The sequence below is a fragment of the Schistocerca piceifrons genome, chromosome 6 (genome assembly GCF_021461385.2).
Source record: "Schistocerca piceifrons isolate TAMUIC-IGC-003096 chromosome 6, iqSchPice1.1, whole genome shotgun sequence".
In the NCBI taxonomy this organism is placed as follows: Eukaryota; Metazoa; Arthropoda; class Insecta; order Orthoptera; family Acrididae; genus Schistocerca; species Schistocerca piceifrons.
In genome coordinates this window covers 279440469-279461659 of record NC_060143.1, presented here as the reverse complement: position 1 = coordinate 279461659, position 21191 = coordinate 279440469, and the positions used below count along the sequence as shown (strand labels likewise).

The window sequence follows — 21191 nt, the reverse complement described above, 5'->3', positions numbered from 1 at the left end:
TTAGAAATGTTTAAACATGTAGTCCGAGAGTGCATGTTAACGAAGTATGTCGAGTGAAAATTGGAGACGCCACCAGTACGTCGGTTGTGAAATTCACTGGACGTCGAACGATGTCAGAATGTAAGAACGAGGGCATTCGGTTAGAAGGCATGGGGAACGAACTGGGTTACCGGGAACTGTGAAGTAACGTCGTCGTGTCCAGTCACTACTCGTGCTGATTCTTGTTGATGTGTGCTGAATACATGTCAGTCGTTTCTTTCCAGCTTTGTACTCGCATATAGCGATGGACCACAGTAAGGTTTTCAAGTACTGTCTTCACCATCCGACAAAGTTCGTTTCACAGATCGCCAAGTTAGGTGTGGATGGTCTCGGTCTACTCTGTTTCTTTCTATGTAAGATTTTCCCTTAAAAATATTTCTTGAAAACTATTAGACCAATTGATAATGTTTCCTTTTGTACCTATGAAAATTAGTAAGTTATTGCTTGAGGTCGTGACATGCAAACAGTGGAAAAACATTAACTGCATATGGGGTCCCTTCTGCAGCTTCGTTTTATACATCATTTCGGAAACTGATTATCGAATCGATAGTTTTGAAATAGATCAACTGCCGACGTAAGTTGCGCATAAGCCGCTGTAAATTCAGTCTACTTACTGCCCTTACTGCCGTAACTGCATGAGTAGTGGAAGAAAGTTGTGCTCACAGGATTTGTCACAGCTGATGAGTGGTTTGAGAGGACCGATACTTATTAGGGCTAACTGTAATGTAACAACGAACTGTAGGTTGTTTTCCGCTGAATACGGACTCGGTACGCAAATCATGACTCATTTGTAGTCATACGGTTACCGAGTGCGTATTTGGGATGGCGACTTGTCTGGAAAAACGTGGAAAATTGGTAATTCGCACGTAAATGAAATTTAATCGAAAAAATATATGGAGAGTTGAAAACGAAGAAAAATGGTATGAGCACTTCGTTACTAATCACTCAGATTCTGCTTCGATTGTAGAGCGGCATAGGAAAATAAAAGAAATGGGTTTTAACTGTAGTAATGTTTTCTCGATTGCTTTTACCACCGGTGCGGTCTCCAACCTTTGGAGTGTTCGTTATTGGCCGTAGTTTCTCGCGCTACAGGTACTTGCCCCATTCCATTGTTGTGAGTGGGACGAATTATGACGTGAATTATTCACACAAAAGCGTTTGTAAATAAGGACTGAATATATTTAAGATTGGACTTTTTTTTATTTTATTTTTTTTATTGACTTCAAGGCAAACTTCGCTACTTTTTCGTACGATCATTTTTTGATAATGAGTATAGTGTGAAGAGCGTTCCGTTTGAACCAAGTTACCTCGTTGTTGTTAAAATCTGTTTGATACTACACTCCAGTAACGACAGTTACAAGCGTTTTCCTGTGAGAATACCTCACGTACTTAATCTCATGATGACAGAATGGCGTTGCACGGTCGTAACGAAGGAATTGTAACTTCATGGCACACGAAAAAAAAAAAATCACGAAGTGGCTTGAGAGCTCCGAACTGATTTTCGGCCAAGAAAGCTAGTAAAGTAAAACTTGCTCTCGAATACAACAAAACTGGTTCAAAAAATATTATAATTTCAACCTTGAAGTCTCAGGGCAACCTTCCGAAGAAACAAAGTCGTCATGCTGCTTTTGTGCGCGTATGACCCCAGTTGTTTTTTGCGCCCTAAAACGAAACAAATGCTGCTTTTGTGTGGGTCTTGGGGGAGACGAACGCGAATGTTCTCTCTTTACATTCAGTTTTTTCGGTTGGAGAGAGGTCACTCCTCACAACATTGTAACTCCATGGCCGTGGATTTTTATCTTTGAACAGTGGTCTTACGAGATGCGGATGTTTCGAGCCCGCGGGTTTGGCATGGTCCCCGCGGTGTTGTGCCAAGCTTCGTGAATGTCAGTCCTCAATGAGCCCGGGAGAAATACGTCCACATCTGTTGTTTCCCTTCTCGGCACAGTACGCTTCCACCTCTGAGGTGCCGTGTTTACTGCTCTTCTCCCTACGACTTGAACGGACAGACGAGGGAAACGAAATGGTGTACTGCAATGATACGCAGTGTCCGGAGAGTAGAGTGCACGTTACACATTGAAAGCAAGACAGTTGCTGGGTGTTTGGGAGATGAGAGTATGTTGTTGTTCCCGTAGCTCGGATGGAAACTGCAAACTAATAACAAAACGTTTTGTCCTTCTGCCACTACTACTGTGACCTGCCGATTATCCTAATTTCTATTTTCTCGTTGGATTGTTTTTGCCATGAGACAGTAGTTAGCGAAAAGTTTCAAAACTGTTTCACGAGAAGCGAAATCTCTCTCTGATGCCAGGTCACGAAACTACTACTACACCGCCCGCCCCTTTCCACCCCATCCCCCACCTCCCCAACACACACACACACACACACACACACACACACACACACACACACACACACACACACACACACACACACATTGTTTTGAAGTCTCCGGGTGAGCTCCAATCTCTGATTTTACCCTCATGGTCTTTTCGTGAAATTTACGTAAGAGGAACCATATAGGTTGACTCTTCTAGAAACGCACGCTCTCGAAATTTTAACAATAAACCGCACCGTGATGTACTAGCCCTCCCTTGCAGCGTGTGCCACTGCAATAGGACGAGTCTCCGTAATGCTTTCGCACATACTAAATGAACATATGATGAAATCCTGCTCTTTTCTGGGTCTGTTGTTTCCTCCATCAGTCGTGTTTGCTATGAATCCCACACTGACGGGCAGTATTTAAGTATTGGTTGAATGTATGAGTGTCTCGTAAGCTACCTTCTTCGTGGATAAACTACGCTTCCTGAGGACGATTTTGCAATGAGTCTGTCTGACATCAGTTCTGTCTGCGATTAGTTCTATATCGTCCTCATAACACGAAATGCTCCGTACGCATACTCCCAGGTAATTCAATGGGTGTGACTCCCTCCAGTGAGTCTTCTACAGTCCTGTGATCATAGAATAACAGATATCTCACCTACACAAACGAGTGTAACTGGCGAGAAGTGCGGGGGACAGTTCACATACACAGACATCTAATCCAAAATTTTAAATATTAATTCCAAATAAACTCGACACCCTAAATATTTTTACAACTGTTCGAAGTACCATAACTTGTTTCCGTAAAATTAATGCAAGTAATTTACTCTATTAGTCACGTTTGTACCTTCGTCTGAAGAGATATTGAAGCTGTTACGGTTCTTTTAATTGGAACGATATTCTCCTCTTAACAGTATTCGAAATTTCTAAGAAGAGTTCATTGATACAACGATGAAAATGACAGTTTCGGAAAAGTAATTAGGTGCTTTTTTCCTTCTTCTCGAAACAGATACCTGCCCGATGCCGGAAAAGGTGCATTACTTCCTTCTCGTGTATATCGCAAAACGCATGATTGTAAAACCAGAGAAATCTCACGTTAAATAAGGCTTATCAACAGCTGTCGATACGTGCACAATTCCAAATTTATACAGGAGAGGAGAGGGGGTTATGATTTTTGTTTCCATCACACTCTGTAAAATTACTTTCATATTTCGTATCTATAACTGAATCAGAAAAACAGTGATTCCCCGTCGAAGAGTATTTCGAAGTTGGTTCAGAGTTAACGACATCAACATAGCGACGTTGGGGACAGTTCGGTCGTTACATACAGAATACGTTGAGGCATTACTCGTTAACATAATTTCGATTTCACAGTGCAGAGTGGTTATGGCCTTGAAACCAGTTATCTATGGAGTTGCACTGCTTCCTTCGCGTTATCTGTTAAAAATAAGCACACCACGCAGTGACAGCAGCACAGAACGAGAATAACACTGTGGTGTATCGGCAGATACTTGCATTCGTTGTTGCACTGCATAGCGGGAGTCAGCCCAAACAGTTACTGCTCGTTACTACTTTCATGCGACGCCCATTGGCAACAGAAACCGTCGGCTTGTTTCCCATTACAAACAATATTATTTTTAAATCGGAATTTTACGTGCGTATTCTTTGCAGCACTCCCAGATCAGTGTATTCCGACGTTCGTTTTATCAATCCCTTTTAACAGTAACAGTAAAACACGAACTGACAGCAGTCCAGCAGCAACTAACAAGGGAACCTCCCCATCGCACCCCCCTCAGATTTAGTTATAAGTTGGCACAGTGGATAGGCCTTGAAAAACTGAACACAGATCAATCGAGAGAACAGGAAGAAGTTGTGTGGAACTATGAAAACAATAAGCAAAATATACAAAGTGAGTAGTCCATGTGTAAGATAAGCAACAACAAGGATAATCTGAGTTCAGGAGCGCCGTGGTCCCGTGTTTAGCGTGAGCAGGTGCGGAACGAGAGGTCATTGGTTCAAACCTTTTTTCGAGTGAAAAATTTTAATTTTTTATTTTCAGACAATTATTATCTGTCCGTCCGTCCGTCCGGTTCGAGGTAACTGTAGTATGGGGACGCTACACTTCAGCAAACATCGAAACACTCGACGTCAGTCGACTACAGCGCACGGAAGAGAGAGTATTCTTGCTAACGAGGCTCCCTGGCTGGCAGTTGACTGTTCGCTACTTTGGACGAGAGTTCATTAAATACGTGAGATGTATTTCGTGGGCAATATGTTTTCGGTTCCCATTGGAGAGGCACGTCCTTTCATCTACTAATCACACGGTTTTGCGGTGCGGTCGCAAAACACAACACAACACTGAACTTTTTACAGTGAACAGAGACATCAATGAACGAACGGACAGATCATAACTTTGCGACAATAAAAAAAGTAAACTTTTCACTCGAAGGAAGACTTGAACCAAGGACCTCTTGCTCCGCAGCTGCGCACGCTAACCACGGGACCACGGCGTTCCTGACCTCAGATTATGCTTGATGTTACATATCTTGCACATTGACTACTCAGTTTGTATATTTTACTTATTTTTTTCATAGTTCTACACAACTTCTTCCTGTTTTCTCGATTGATCTGTGTCCAGTTTTTCAAGGCCTATCCACTGTGCCAACTTATAACTAAATCTGAGGGAGGTGCGATGGGGAGGTTCCCTTGTAAGTAGCGCAGCGTGCACGGCGGTAGCAGTCATCGCGGGCCCGAACGCTGCTGTCGCACAGGTTATTCTTCGTGTTTCACTGTCGCTGTTTATAGGTATCGACAAAACGAATATCGGCATCTGGGATCGGTCTATAGAATGGGCACTCAAAATTCAGCTTCAAAAATCATTTTATTTGTAACGAGAAACGAACCGACGCTTTCCGCCTACGCTGGGCGTCTCGTGAAAGGCGTGGTGAGCACTATTTGTTTGCTCTGACTGAAGCTCCACAACTCGGAAACTAAATTTGAAATATCTGCTCAAACACCATAGAAATAGCCCCTGACCACTCTCAGGAGGGATACTACCTTTAGATACAGAATAAGAGCTCTACTTTCACACTTCCCTGGGGCGCTCCTACCGATATTCTTGTCTCAGATAAAAACTCGCCGTCCAGGACAACGTACTGAGGTCCATTAATTGCGTAGTGTACGAGCCACTTACATATTTCGAAACCTAATCTGTATGCGTATACCGTAGCTGATTGCAGTGGGGCACCATGTCAGAGGCTTTTCGGAAATGTAGGAATACGGAATCTGTCTGTCCTTTCCGTTCAGCCATAGTTTTCGTGATATCATGTGAGAAACGGACTTGAGTTTGATTATTTTCACAAAAGGCACTTTGTTTTGGAGTTTGTTGTTTACTGTGCGTGAATTGGCTTTCGTGTGCAGTGTAAACATGAACTTCGTTGAATCTACACTCCTGGAAATTGAAATAAGAACACCGTGAATTCATTGTCCCAGGAAGGGGAAACTTTATTGACACATTCCTGGGGTCAGATACATCACATGATCACACTGACAGAACCACAGGCACATAGACACAGGCAACAGAGCATGCACAATGCCGGCACTAGTACAGTGTATATCCACCTTTCGCAGCAATGCAGGCTGCTATTCTCCCATGGAGACGATCGTAGAGATGCTGGATGTAGTCCTGTGGAACGGCTTGCCATGCCATATCCACATGGCGCCTCAGTTGGACCAGCGTTCGTGCTGGACGTGCAGACCGCGTGAGACGACGCTTCATCCAGTCCCAAACATGCTCAATGGGGGACAGATCCGGAGATCTTGCTGGCCAGGGTAGTTGACTTACACCTTCTAGAGCACGTTGGGTGGCACGGGATACATGCGGACGTGCATTGTCCTGTTGGAACAGCAAGTTCCCTTGCCGGTCTAGGAATGGTAGAACGATGGGTTCGATGACGGTTTGGATGTACCGTGCACTATTCAGTGTCCCCTCGACGATCACCAGTGGTGTACGGCCAGTGTAGGAGATCGCTCCCCACACCATGATGCCGGGTGTTGGCCCTGTGTGCCTCGGTCGTATGCAGTCCTGATTGTGGCGCTCACCTCCACGGCGCCAAACACGCATACGACCATCATTGGCACCAAGGCAGAAGCGACTCTCATCGCTGAAGGCGACACGTCTCCATTCGTCCCTCCATTCACGCCTGTCGCGACACCACTGGAGGCGGGCTGCACGATGTTGGGGCGTGAGCGGAAGACGGCCTAACGGTGTGCGGGACCGTAGCCCAGCTTCATGGAGACGGTTGCGAATGGTCCTCGCCGATACCCCAGGAGCAACAGTGTCCCTAATTTGCTGGGAAGTGGCGGTGCGGTCCCCTACGGCACTGCGTAGGATCCTACGGTCTTGGCGTGCATCCGTGCGTCGCTGCGGTCCGGTCCCAGGTCGACGGGCACGTGCACCTTCCGCCGACCACTGGCGACAACATCGATGTACTGTGGAGACCTCACGCCCCACGTGATGAGCAATTCGGCGGTACGTCCACCCGGCCTCCCGCATGCCCACTATACGCCCTCGCTCAAAGTCCGTCAACTGCACATACGGTTCACGTCCACGCTGTCGCGGCATGCTACCAGTGTTAAAGACTGCGATGGAGCTCCGTATGCCACGGCTAACTGGCTGACACTGACGGCGGCGGTGCACAAATGCTGCGCAGCTAGCGCCATTCGACGGCCAACACCGCGGTTCCTGGTGTGTCCGCTGTGCCGTGCGTGTGATCATTGCTTGTACAGCCCTCTCGCAGTGTCCGGAGCAAGTATGGTGGGTCTGACACACCGGTGTCAATGTGTTCTTTTTTCCATTTCCAGCAGTGTATTTTAAATGCTAACAGGATAGTAAAGCTGTGACGAAAGGTCGTGAGTTGTTTGGGTAGCTCTATCGATAGAGCACTTGCCCGGGAAAGGCAGAGGTCCCGACGCGTGTAACGCGAAAAGAAATCACTTGTGGTACGAGTCATCCCCAGAAGTGCACCAAACGGTAGCTTGCGAAATATGTACGAGGGGCACACTTTTTTTCTGAGTCAGTTTCGCCTGAATTAATGTAGAATTTGTTGTAGGACACGGTGGAAATATTCGCACTTCAGCCTCTATAGTTAAATGAAGTTCCGATAGGTAATGGCGCTACATGTAGCCTTCTAAATAGCATCTGCGTTCCAAGCAGAGAGCTGTCATTGTCTTTTCACGGACAGGAAATCAGAGCATCGCAGATACTCATAGGGATTTGCAGAATGTCTACGGAGACCTGGCAGTGGTGAGTCGTTGGGCAAGTCGTCTGTCATCATCGCAACAATATCGCGCAAACCCGTCCAACCTCCTGCGTGCCGTCCGGCCGTACAGAGCTGTGACTCCTGCAACGTTGGAAAGTGCGGACACTCTCATTCGGGGTGATCCCGCTCCATGAAAATACAAGGCCTCGCACAAGTCTGTGCAACCGAGAGGAGCTGATGAAACTTCACCGGGCTTTTGTCCCTCTTCCACCTTGCAGCCCGTATATCGAACCTTCCATCTGTTTGGTTCAGTGAAAGATGCACTCGGGGGAAGCAGTACCTTGGCGACGGGCAGGTCATTGATGTAGCGAGACGCTCGCACCGACGTGGATCAGTAGAGCGTCACCAGTAAGCCAACGAAAGGCAGTTGTGTTCAACGGAGATCATGTTCACAAATAGGGTGTTGTAGCCGAGGGTTGAAATCTGTATAAGACCAACCTGCTTTCAGGGAAAAAGTGTGCCGCATTGCTTACAGAACGCCCCTTGTACACGGATGTGTAAGCAGGCGCAAAGAGCCCCTGTGGTGGCCGGCGACAGAGAGGCCCCTTGCTGGACGCGAGGCACGCAGGTGAAAGCGGCCGCCGTCCGCCGCTCGCAGCTCCTGGACGACGCGTGTCGGGCGTGAAGGCTGCGTCGCGCGCAGGCGACTGGCGCGCCGCTGCGCGTGAAATTTCCAATTAGCGCCGCCTGCTCCCCTTTTCCGCGCCGGTGGCGCCTCTCGGACTCGCCGGCGGTCGGCACTTTGATCCCCTGCCGGGCGGGGCTGGGCGCCGCACGGCGAGCCCCCGCCCCCCGCCGTCACAGGTGACGGCCCGTCAGCCGCACTGCCCCGCTGCTGCCGCGCCGCGCACACTCCACACCGTGCCCCACTGCCCCACTCTTTGCTTCTCCCCCCCCCCACTCTTTGCTTCTCCCCCCCCCCCTCGATTGTGCTTCCTTCCTTCATCCACTTCGGTTAAGTTCTTTGAATTTTTCTCTGGGCTGAATTTTGTAAGCGATCTATACCTACAGACTGAAACTTGGTTTTCGACCAGGATCCCCCGTTTCGTTAGTTGCGGAGGTACTATTCCAGTACAGTTGCAGAGCCTCTGCAAAGCTGTTAGAGTTGGGGGAATACCAGGTGGGCTGAGTCGTGAATCGGAATTCGGGTTGAAGAGGGACGCGTGCTAGGGTAGTACTGGCGGTTGGGCAAACCCCACTCATGGGGTGGCTTCGGGTGGAGAAGACCCGGGTTGTAATCCCGGACTTGGTACAAAGTTCCATTCGTCCCTTAAATCTGCATATACATAAAAGATGATTCGGGAAAAGGTTACAAATTGACAGGGCACAACGGGCGTCGTAAGGGCCATACAGGACTGCTCAATGGCGCCGGCCGTTGTGGCCGAGAGGTTCTAGCCGCTTCAGTCCGGAACCGCACTGCTGCTACGGTCGCAGGTTCGAATCCTGCCTCAGTCATGGATGTGTGTGATGTCCTTAGGTTAGTTACGTTTAAGTAGTTCTAAGTCTAGGGGACTGATGACCTCAGATGTTAAGTCCCTTAGTGCTCAGACCCATTTTTGCTAAATGGCGTTGCAGTTATTTAGTCACATGCTACAAAGGACACCCACGGCAGGAGGAGATAAGCGCGCGCGCGTGCGCACAGGAATTAGTCGATTGGGGACAGATCGGGTGATCTGGTGGCCTTGCGACTGGCCCACCGCTACCAGTGGCCGGCAAAGGTGGGCCCAGAAGAATGTACGGCCCAATTAAACAGTCTCCGACAATGCCAGCCCACATCTGACCTTTGCAGCCTCTCTCGTGGCGTTGGCGATCCCTTATGTGACCACTGATCTTTGTTGTATGCCCGATGTGCCATGTCAGTTTGTAAACATTTCTTGACTCACCCTGTACATGCAGCCTGAAACCTGGGTTTCAGCAGCACCTCCAGTTCCGTTCGATGCCGAGAGGCTATAGCAGTACAGTTGCAGAGCCTCTCCAGAGTCGTAAGTGTTCAGGGGGAATATCAAGGGGGCGGAGGAGCGAATGAAAATTTGGATTCAGAAAGGACACGGGAGGGATAGTCTGTACAATCGTGCAAAGCCAGTATGCCAGGGTGGCTTAGTGGTTAGGGCAGCTGCGTAGTTAGCAGGTGTGTCGCACCATACAGTTAAATTTCATTGATAACCGATGTCTGTCAGCGGACTTTGCCACAAGACTGTTTGAGATGGTCCTAGAAGTTCGAACCCATACACCTTCAGTTTTACTGAGCAGTTCATCTGTGTGCGCGATGAAATGTACTAACCACAATAACAACAACAATAATTTACTAACAACTATTCGACCGCTGCATCGAAGAGTGGAATAGGAACCAAATTACCACCACTATCACGATGATCGTTCTTGCATTTATTGGTAAGCAGTGGTCAGTTCTAGATTTTGTTCATTCAAGGCGTTCTCATTTTAATTTATTAATCCCTTTGGTCGTCACCAATAAAAACATCCTCAGAATGATTTATTTTGTAACATTTTAAAATGGGGCAGCTGAAATCAAAACTCAAAACAGTGCAGTCCAGAAGCCAACAGGAACAGCCTGGCTTGCCATTGTAACAGTCTTCCGATTGACATGTTTAGCTCTGTCTCAGAGTCGCACTATACCGATGTTCGATCCCAGGAAATTCCGATTAATTGGTGACGCATCAGAAAAGTTGGTTCTTGTTACTCACGCATGTTTCAAGTTGAAATGACTGTACAGCAGACTGACCGCTGTACGCCACGATTGTTTTCTAGACCTCAGTCGCTGGCGTTCTGATGATGGATCTTCTGCGAAAATCGGTAATTCTGGTTTTTTTTAAATAATTCTTGTCCATACGTTCAGCAATGACCGATATCTCCTAAATTATTTCTTAATTTTGACTAAACAAGCCTGTAGATGGAACAGATTCACCCAGTGGAGACAGTGCTGCCAGATAGAGAAATGAGGCACTGATCCAGTGGTCGTAAATTAATTGTAGAAATAGAAATTGAACTGCTTCATCGTGACCACGAAAAATACAAAACAATAAAACCCATAACCCCAATTTTACCCACTGGGTTGATTTTCTTAAAAATACCCAGATTCATATAAACTGTAATTTACGTCACTGTGAAAGTTGCGAGAGTATGTCGCTGTTGTTCATAAATCAATTGCACAAGATGCATGTTCCTAAAATTTTGGGTACGTGCTTTTCAAATGACTTAATTATCTAAATTGCATAGTTGTTGGAAGTTGCACAATTAATGTATTCAACACTGATGTATAGAAGGTATTAGGCATTTTATTATTGTTAATATTATGAAAATCCTGGTCATGCTTATCGCGTTAAAACGGAAAGAAATGGCACGTTGTATTGGTTACAAACCGAGCAACAGTAAGGGCCACTCTCACCCTCCTCCTCCTCCTCCTCCTCCTCCTCCTCCACAGAGAGTCGGAAACAAGTTTCGAAAATCCTCATACATCACAAACAAAGTGACCCTCCCGGAAACAGTGAATTCGTACCTACCTGGCCTCGTAGAAAGTGAGATATCTTATCATTTTCCCTCGGCTAGTTCTGGCCAGATTAGTAGGCCAAAGATTTGTACGCTACCAGTCGCATTGTAGATACTCTCATCTCTCCTGTAACGTGAAATTCTGCGGCGCGCGAATAACGAGTTATCACAAAGACATAATTCACTGCTCTGCAAATTAAATGCTCTCATTGGTTAATCAGGTGTTTGTTCATCTACAGAAGAGAATATCGCAGCTCTTGTCAGATTTTTTTTCCTCCTTCACACATACACAGAGTTTAGCTTCCTGTATATCTTTATGCTGCTACGCGTTCGAACCCGAATAGCTAGCTTTTTTTGCGTTTGGAAGCCTCGTTATGTTAAGGAGAGGTCGGAATTACATCCTGCTGCCGCGGCTGTCGCCGGAAATGCAAAGTAAAGGCTAAGGTTAGCGGGTTGAAGGAGGCGCGGTTTTTAGATTGCCGTTTTATCGTGCCCTCCGCCTGTGTCAGCGCTCGCCCCCTGCTTCCGTTGCTTGACCGAGTAGTGACCTGTTCGTGGGAGGAATAAGTAAATACAAGGGATAGTCATGAAGTTTTAATGATCACCGCTCTGCACATTCGTCCTTCATTGCAACCCATTTTTCCCAACCGTGGAGAACTTGGCGAAAACCCTGTGTGTAAAATTCTGTATTTTGCCTGATAAAGCAAACGTTCCACCTCGTGAGTGTTTCCTTCATCCGAGGAAAGAGGAAGAAGCCATTGTGTCTTGCGCTGAGGCAGCTAGCGAATTGTCGTGGAACAAGCACACTCACTTGGATAGTTTCGCGCGACGCTTCGTCTTGACAGCTTCTCATATCCTCGTCAAAAGAAGGCGTTACTATATCCTCTAATGGTTTTCCCCTGCGAGTCATAATCTGTTAGCACGACACCATGGCAGTGCAAAAAACAAAAACACCTCTTCCGATGACTGTTGTGTCTCCGCCTTTTTCAGCGGTGGTTGTGTGACTACGGCCTCCCGTCGGGTAGACCGTTCGCCGGGTGCAAGTCTTTCAATTTGACGCCACTTACGCGACTTGCGCGTCAATAGGGATGAAATGATGATGATCAGGACAACACAATACCCAGTTCCTGAGCGCAGAAAATCTCCGACCCAGCCGGGAATCGAACCCTGGGCCCTTAGGATTGACATTCTGTCGCGCTGGCCACTCCGCCACCGGGGGCGGACGTGGTGAATGCACACAGTTCCACTTCCCACGTTGCTGCTTAGCCTCGGTGTCGCATTGATAACTCAGCATTCGTCGGTGGTGTTTCGGTGGGAAACCGCGGTATCAGTATGGCGAGCTGTTCGAATGGGTGTGAGCAGTCGCAGGACCCAGATGCCAGCGAGTCTTCCCGTGTTAAGTATGTTAAAGATGTTGAAAATGGATCCGTGACTGATTTTCACTTCATCCTCTGTCGCCTAGATTCTGATATGCAGATGTTAGTGGACCGATACCTTTTGATGCCATTGTGATTCCCGATTCTTCGCACAGATGGCCTGGCATCTCGTTCTTCACGATTCATTAACACTGCGCCGTAAGTGTTGTTGCCGCGCGTTTCTTCCAACGCAGCATGGATTGTTTTGTCATTCTCACCCTTTATACGCCATAAAGAATAAAAAATAGAAATAAAGGAATTACGGCACAACACTCCATTTTATCAGTGGGCAAACACACACAAACTGTTTAGTAGCCTTGCCTTTTCGAGGTCATAGTTAAAGCTTAGAGGGGCCTCCGTAATTATGCGGAACAAATTTTGTCATTCAGACGGGACATAGTACCACTAAGCAACTTCTCCGGTTACTAACCACGGCCGTCTGCAGAGAGACAAAAAAATAATCATCTTTGGAACTGAAATTTTATTACATAAACCATCCGCGAAAATGTTTACCACAGGTATGAAGTCGTTCGCCAATTATCGGTAATGATAACGCCTACGTGGCATTTGAAATGTGCGGTGATGCTGCTCTTGAGTACTGATTTGGAGTTCAAAGCATGGTAAAGAGAGGCAATAGGACGACTCAGACTTTCGTTACAAGTTGTTGTGTTACGAGGAGAACGTCTGGCCCTAATTCGCCGCACCCAAGTCGCAGGTAGCGTCCAGTTGCAAGACTTGAACCAGGCTGTTGTCATCGTAGGCGATACTCTGGTTTAAATACGCTGACACTCGTTCCACATTGATGTTCATAAAGCAACGTGTTGCAAACAACAACAGAAGTTGCTTGATGTACGAGGGTAATCCCAAAAGTAAGGTCTCCTGTTTTTTTATAAGTACATAGACCTGTTTATTTCTACAATGGTTTACATCAGTTTACAGCGTGAACATAGAGCTATTTTTCAACATAATCGCCATTTCTGTCGATGCATTTTTGTAGACGCTATGGCAGTATTTGTATGCCCATGTCATATCAGCTCGCCGCCATGCTGTTATGAACTACTTCTTTCACCTCGTCGTCGGAGCTGAATCGCTTTCCGGCCAAGTGTTCTTTTAACCTAGGGAACAGGTGAAGTCACTGGGCACCAAGTCAGGACTAGAGGGTGGGTAGGTGATAATGTTCCACTGAAACTGTTGCAAGAGAGCAGCGGTTTGCCGAGCGATGTGTGGGCGATCGTTGTCATGGAGAATGTGTACGCCCTTGCTCAACATTTCCTCTTCTTTGGTTCTGAATTGCCCGTTTGAGTTTTTTCAGTCTCACAGTACCTGTCAGCGTTAATTGTGGTCCCAGCTATTCAGCTCCGACGACGAGGTAAAAGAAGAGGTTCATAACTTTCTGAACAGCATCGCGGCGAGCTAGTATGACATGGGCATACAAAAACTGCCACAGCGTCTACAAAAATTCATCGACAGAAATTGTGATTATGTCGAAAAATAGCTAAATGTTCAAGCCGTAAACTGATGTAAACCATTGTAGAAATAAACAGGTGTATGTATTTATAAAAAAAATAGGAGACCTTACTCTTGGGATTACCCTCGTATAAAATAATACAACAAATAGCAGAATCATGACGCCATCGTGTCGAAAGTTGACTTGTTGAGAACCGTGGCCATAGTACATTTATAAACTTCATAACTTAAGCAGCAACCAGGCACAAGTAGTGTTCAAAAATTTATTTGAATCATACTATTATCAGTTCTAGATTAATTACAAATCGATCTCCAGATGACTCCTACAGAGGTTTGGTGCAGTGATGTTGTGTGTCTACGCAAGAACTCGTCCTGTGTTCGTGTTCTGTGTTTTAAAGTTCACACATTTTCGCGCATAGACGATGTGAGTGCCGTTATATACCCAGGAAACTACTTTAACACGAACAACACTGTGTTTTGTGGCAGCAAAAACGCTCTAACAATAGGAAAGGTGATCAAACTTCACATGAGGAACAGGACAAAATGAAGAAGTTTAATTCGGCAGTGTTATTTTATTATTAGTGTTGAGACAGAAAGAGAATCTTTTGTTACTCATACAAAGCTGGCCCATTTTTTTTAAGTGCTGAGCAGTGTGCTGCAATAAGACATATTACGGTGTGTGGTAAAGCAGTTTCCAGAAAATTAAACAGCACTCACATAAAAGATGAGCAAGAATGTATGAACTTAAGGGAAAAAACAAACCTGTGGCAATAGTTATTGCCTTTCTTCGTACACGTGGAATACCCCCAGTTAGTGTTATTTACTATGGTACCCACACATTGGAGCAAAATTCTAGGATGGGTCACACGAATAGTTTCGTAAGCTATCTTCTCTGTAAACTTAATTCCTTTTTCGCAGCATCTTACCAGTGAACCGCATCTGCTTCACTTGAGATTCATCGTGTTTGATCACTCTATTTCGTATCCCTACAGATTGTTTCTCCCAGGAATTTGTATCATTCCTGCTGTAAGTGATTGATACGATGACGACGCCGAAACTGACGATTTAGTTGCCTTTCACACGATATTTGAGATGCAAATTATGTAAGAGTGACAAACCGGTACATAAAGTACTTGTAGGCGGTTTGGTTATTGATAATTGCGTTTGGCTGGGCTGTCAGTTTCACAGACAGACAACAGATCGAAGTGGGCCGAAGGGCATCGTTAACTTAAGGGGAGGTTTATTATCTTTTGGTTCAAAAAATCTATTTTTTAAATTGCATTTTTGGATCCATAAGTGTTTAGAATCCACCCCTGAAACTGTTTTTCCGAATACGGGACGGAAATGTTTGTTATTCGCAGTTGAACAAAAAAAAATGCAACTGTCTAAAATCGGCCTTTTTTTCACGGATCAGATTTTTTTCTTTTGGAGGGCGAGTTATTGTACCGGTGCTTGGGAGGAAACACACAAAATTCAAATGAAAGTTTGAACGCGTATGTTGGAAGTTAGCCCCCTAGCATTTGCATTCTGGTGCGAAGACTGTAGAGATTGCGACTTTCCTGGCAGTGAGCAGCTTCAACGAAGGGTAGTGAGCAATTCTGAAGACCATGACAACGATGGACGTCACCCTGGGACGCTATTCGAAGCAGTTCGCCAAGCATTCGGACGACCACCGGATTCAAGCGGCCGAAAACCGCTTGTCACCGGCCGTCCAAGCGGCTCTGGAGCAGCGCAGGATTGCCCAGATCGAGCAGAACGCCCTCTGTGAGGAAGAGAAAGGACTAGTTTATGGACCCGCAATGGTAGATTGAACGTACATGGCATAATATTGCATTTATATGTAGTCAGAACTTCAAACGCGTTTTTCTCGAAATGACTTCTTTTTAATCGACGGTTTGGTAACTTCGAATCTACTGAACCGATTGGCGTGATTCTTGGTTTCCAACGAAGCTAACTAAATTGTCTAGGAGTTGTACCACTTTTATTCCGGTTCATTAACTAGAAATATTTTTACTTTACCGACGAAGGCAAAAAATCGATGAAAGAAACACTTTTTTTTCAAATGGCCGCCATTTTGTTTCCTATGGTCCAAATAACTTACGCGAGGGACAACTCCTAAAGAACCTTATATACTTCGCTAACGTCAACTCAGTTTAGATTTCAGACGAGCCGGCTGACCCGTGACATACCGCGTGTGCAGGTCCATATCGAAATTTTGTTTCGTTCCGACGGCACTTCCGCCTTTGCTCTCCGACATTTACGGTTGAAAAAATTCCAATCAATAAACATTTTGACCAAATTTGACATTAACACATCCCGAGAAAAAAACTCTCAAAGAACATGATTTTTTCGGGCCAAAGATAGTAAACCTCCCCTTAACGCAGGTTGTAAAAGGCGACGGCCGACGCCAGACAAGATAGCGTTCGGCGAATGCTGCTCTGTGCATTTGGCACGATCAGCGAACGACGGTCGCGAGCTGTCACAATGTTGACAGCAGGAAACGCCCTCCTTGGAATTCTACACGAGATAACCGCCGCTCTCACATTCCTAAAGAGTTTTTCTGCGGTGAGGGCATTGTAAAATACAGTAAAGGCCCCGGATGGCGGGCACCAAGGAGCCTTTTACGCGGACAATACAGAGAAGACGGCGCCAGTCTGCCGATAGGAGAGCAGTATACCGGTGGACACTGCGCAGGCTCCATGAAACCCGAGGCTATTTATGGCTCCATGCACTCAGTAGAACGGGCCAGACGAGGTGTGGGGACTCAAACATAGGAGAGTCGTAGGAAACAACATGCTAACGCGCTCCTGTGAGGTACTGACAGGACACAGCCAAAACAGATTCATTTCTTTAGCTGAAGGCCTCTGGGCGCGAAAACGTGGGAATTTCGTGGTCAACCATGTCCGATGAAGTAGTTCTGGAAAATTATTGAGAACTGGGAGGACGGTCCAGGAGAATTGACACTTGTCATTGGGTGACCGCTCGTGAGAGGCTAGGTTTTCCTCTCGAAGAAGGGGCGAATGTTTGGAAGGAACACAGGAGGAACTGAGTGACTCTTCGTCCGCTGCTACTGAGACAGGCGCGTCTAATTCAGCTCGCGGAATTCGGCGTAGGAGGAAGTAGTCATTTTCACTTTGAAGCTCCAACTGGAACAAGATGTAAATTTTGCGTTAGGTAGCTCTTCCGGGATTCACAGGGACCGTCCGATAGAGTGGCCGCCGACAGCAGCACTGGCGGGCGAACAACACAAAGACGCTGTTACAAAAATTGTGAGATCCGCAGCCGGCTTCGGCGTGTATACACCGCAGTGTATTCAGTAAACACCAGAGTGTTAATGAGTAGGAGGAAGACGCCCCTCTGGCATGCATAATTTTACGAACTCAAATTTTGGCAGCCACCGTCGTCAGATCGCGGAAACGGATCAGTGTGCTAATCATGTATTAGCCTACCTATCGGTTTCTTGTCTGGAATCTCCAACCTTAGTTACTTGTAACTGTTTCATGTTCTTGTGATAATTTTTCTACTGACCAAGATGTTATTAAACATGTTTGTGTCATACTTCAGTGCAACTACTGCGCTTGGCTTCTGTGAGGACTTACGATAACTTCGAGTTTCATTACATACGTATCTTACCTGGTCACAAAATTAAATTGCAGATTCACTGTTCTACCACATTCTTCACGTCTGTAGAGCCATATTTTAGCGTTAATAAAAAAAATCCTTGCGCTACAAATGATAGTTCACAGTCTTCATTGGGCATCTGTATACCGATACGGGTTAATTACGTAAAGGTGCAGGTGGTGGGGTAGCACAAGGATACTAGGGTTTTTCGTTTTGTGAAGTATGCAGTTTCACGTTTTTGTAAATTTAAAACCATATGCTAATCTTTTCGTTACTTGGAAATCATATCAATTTCCAACTGAATATTCGTGCAGCTGTTTCCAGATAGTACTTCATTGTAAACAAGAGCGTCTGGTAAACGTCTGCCAAGTCAACGATACACGAGTTGAACAGTAAGGGTCCCGTTACATTTCCCTGGGTACGACTGAAGTTAATTGAACGGGACGCATAAATACGACTAAGTTCCACACCTAGACCTGCTACAGAACAAGCGGCTGTCAGTTTGAACCAGTTGGAACAGCGACGACTACTTTCATACCATTTCACTAGTACGAGGAAATAGTCCCGAACATTCCAATAAGGCCTTGGCGCGTACTAAACGATCGCTGCGTGACGATGTTCTGCCTCCAACTGAATCATGGACGGTTTAGGCTGCGCTTACAGTGACACCTACAATGGTCGTTAGACACCGTTAACAGAGATCCCCCTAAAATTCGGCCGATAGCGTGGTCATAGTGCGTCCGATATCCTTCGTTAATTTTCGTCAGGGTTAAGGGAGGTTAGAATCTATTTTATGTATGAACTAGATCAGATATTAACCTCTTATGGTGAGGCTGCACGACCGAAATTTTATGGATCAGTCTTTGGGCCGCTAAAATATGAAGATGCACAACAAGCTATAAATACTCTGTTTCGGTGAATTGCTTTAAAGTTGTGCAGGCGTGTGGCAGTTAACTTTCAATGATCGTCGCTTGGCACAGGAGTGAAAGACAAGCATAAAGTGTAGCATAAGATCCTCTGATAACCTACAGCACTTAAAAGTGGAAATGCGTACCGTACACATCATTTGTAAATCACTTCATATTAACACAATCACTAACCTACTCGCAAGTAAAAAGTAATAATAATTAGTAGAAAAGTAATGATAACTACCAAAAAAAGATCGATTACAGTAATATATATATCCTTTTCACTTGAACAAATTATTTTTTGAGGTTGTAATTTATGCCTAAAATTTCCAATAAAGATTTTACCTATTTGAAGTTTCGAATAAACCTGCGATTTCAGTTTATAGATTCCAAACAATATTCCGATTACGATATTTTCATCCTCAGAACGCTACAAAAACTCACTCTTTCTAGGACTTAGTCGATTTGACCGTGGAAAATAAACTAATTTCAATTTCACCGATTGTCGTCCGAAGTCTGTACCTTCGGGAGATAAGATCGGCGTAGTGAGGTACTGATTCCTTAAGATAGGCCGTCGCCGGCCGATGTCGGTCTGCGGCGGAATCCGTCGGTACCGGAGACACTGTGACCGCAGCCTTAGCCAGCAACTTCGTCGGACGAATCGCACCTGTGCAAATGTGGCGCGGAAGGGGACAGCATCAGTATCCTCAACAGCTGTGCTCTTCGATTACAAGAAACAAGTAGTTCACATTAGAATCTGATTTGTTTCATCCACTGCCTTCGATCTTCAGACATTTGAGTCTGACTGAACCGATGACTTGCGGAGCTCACAGAAAAAAGATGGACGACTACGTCGTTTACCAGACACTGCAGTAACAAGCTTTCAGCTGGCCGCATTTACGAACTGAGTCATCCCCATAACTAGACCAAACAAAATGTATGTACATATTGTGAAATTATTGACGAGCTTTGTGCCCGCAGGGGCCATGTGCTTTATTCTTCTGTGTCCTTGAGAGGAAAAACAGAACATTGTTTCTTTAGTTGGTCAGACTTCAAGAATAGCTCCATGTGTTTACCCTCAAAGCACGGCACAGAAAAGCGTGTTGCTTGCTTGCATCATAACTGGGATCAAAATGACGTTAATTGTAAATCTTACGTCACTCACTGTAAACCCTGACTGAAGTAAATCAGATCAGCACAAGGGTGCTGAACTAAGTTCTTTCATATGAGATAATAATAGTCTGGTTTTTACCTGAAAACGGTTACAGAAAACACGAGTTCTCAGTGAACATTCAGTATGCGCTGAATTACTGTCTGTATCCTACAGGAAATTTATATGTATTTTACGGCGTGATAATAATAATAATACTAGCAAATACAGAATACACCACAAGAGATGACAATGTAGCTAAAATAATGCATCAAGAACTTGCCGTACAACATCAACTAATAAAACATGTTCCCCCATACAAGTATGCACCACAAAATGTACTGGAGAATGATGAATACAAATTACATTGGAACAGAACCTTTATAACAGATAAAACACCACCACATAACAAACCTGACATCATACTCACCAATAAAAAGAAGAAATTAACACAACTAATCGAAATAGCCATACCCAATACAACAAATATACAGAAGAAAACAGGAGAAAAAATTGAAAAATACATCCAACTGGCTGAGGAAGTCAGGGACATGTGGCATCAGGATAAAGTTGACATTATACCAATCATACTATCAACTACAGGAGTCATACCACACAATATCCACCAGTACATCAGCGCAATACAGCTACATCCAAACGTATATATACAGCTACAGAAATGTGTAATTATTGATGCATGTTCAATTACCCGAAAGTTCCTGAATGCAATGTAACATATACCGTACAGTTAAAAGGAAGTCACGCTTGATTCAAGGTCCGCGTCACTTTCCATTTTTAACCAGACATAACGTCTGAGACAGGAAAGAGAAATAATAATAATAATAATAATAATAATAATAATAATAATAATATGAACAACTGAATTACTGAATCATATCATCATTAGTTTACTCTTCGTTTCCACAAACTAAATGTTAATGATCCTCTTCGTTCTGGGAATGCATTCCACGCGAGGTACCTAGTTGCTTTCACCGCCCTGAAAGAAATGCATAGGGTTCTTTCATATGAATGCGTGCTGTCTCTTTCCTTGGACACGTCCACGCATTCATACAATTGATTCGCTTCGACAGGCAGTAAATCCACCACCTTCAGTGCGGGAATCTAGATGTAGCGAGCGTGGAGGGCACGGCCGGTGACTGTCTCCAGGTGGCGTTTTGTGGGAATGTGACCCATCCCTTTCCCTTCACAAAATTATTTTTTGAGGTTGTAATTTATGCCTAAAATTTCCATTTCGGCGAGGAGGCGTGCCGGGACAGTCCACACAGTTAAAACACAGTGTCCAGGTGGCGCAGTGGTCTCATGTGCCTAGGAAGCAGCAGAACCTGGGTTCGAATCCTGGAGTCCGGCACACATTTTTCACTCGTCGCCGCTAATTCTGCACAATATGTCGATGCAGATGACATCAATGTTTTATTTTCTTTTT

The 21191-nt window shown here is 45.3% G+C and overlaps 1 protein-coding gene across 15 annotated transcripts in view; it reads left to right on the top strand.

Moving 5' to 3' along the window:
• The window catches only part of LOC124802672 (CUGBP Elav-like family member 2), an 858657-nt gene that overhangs the window by 486157 nt on the left and 351309 nt on the right, over nucleotides 1–21191 (top strand). The gene's annotated exons all lie outside the window — the stretch shown is intronic.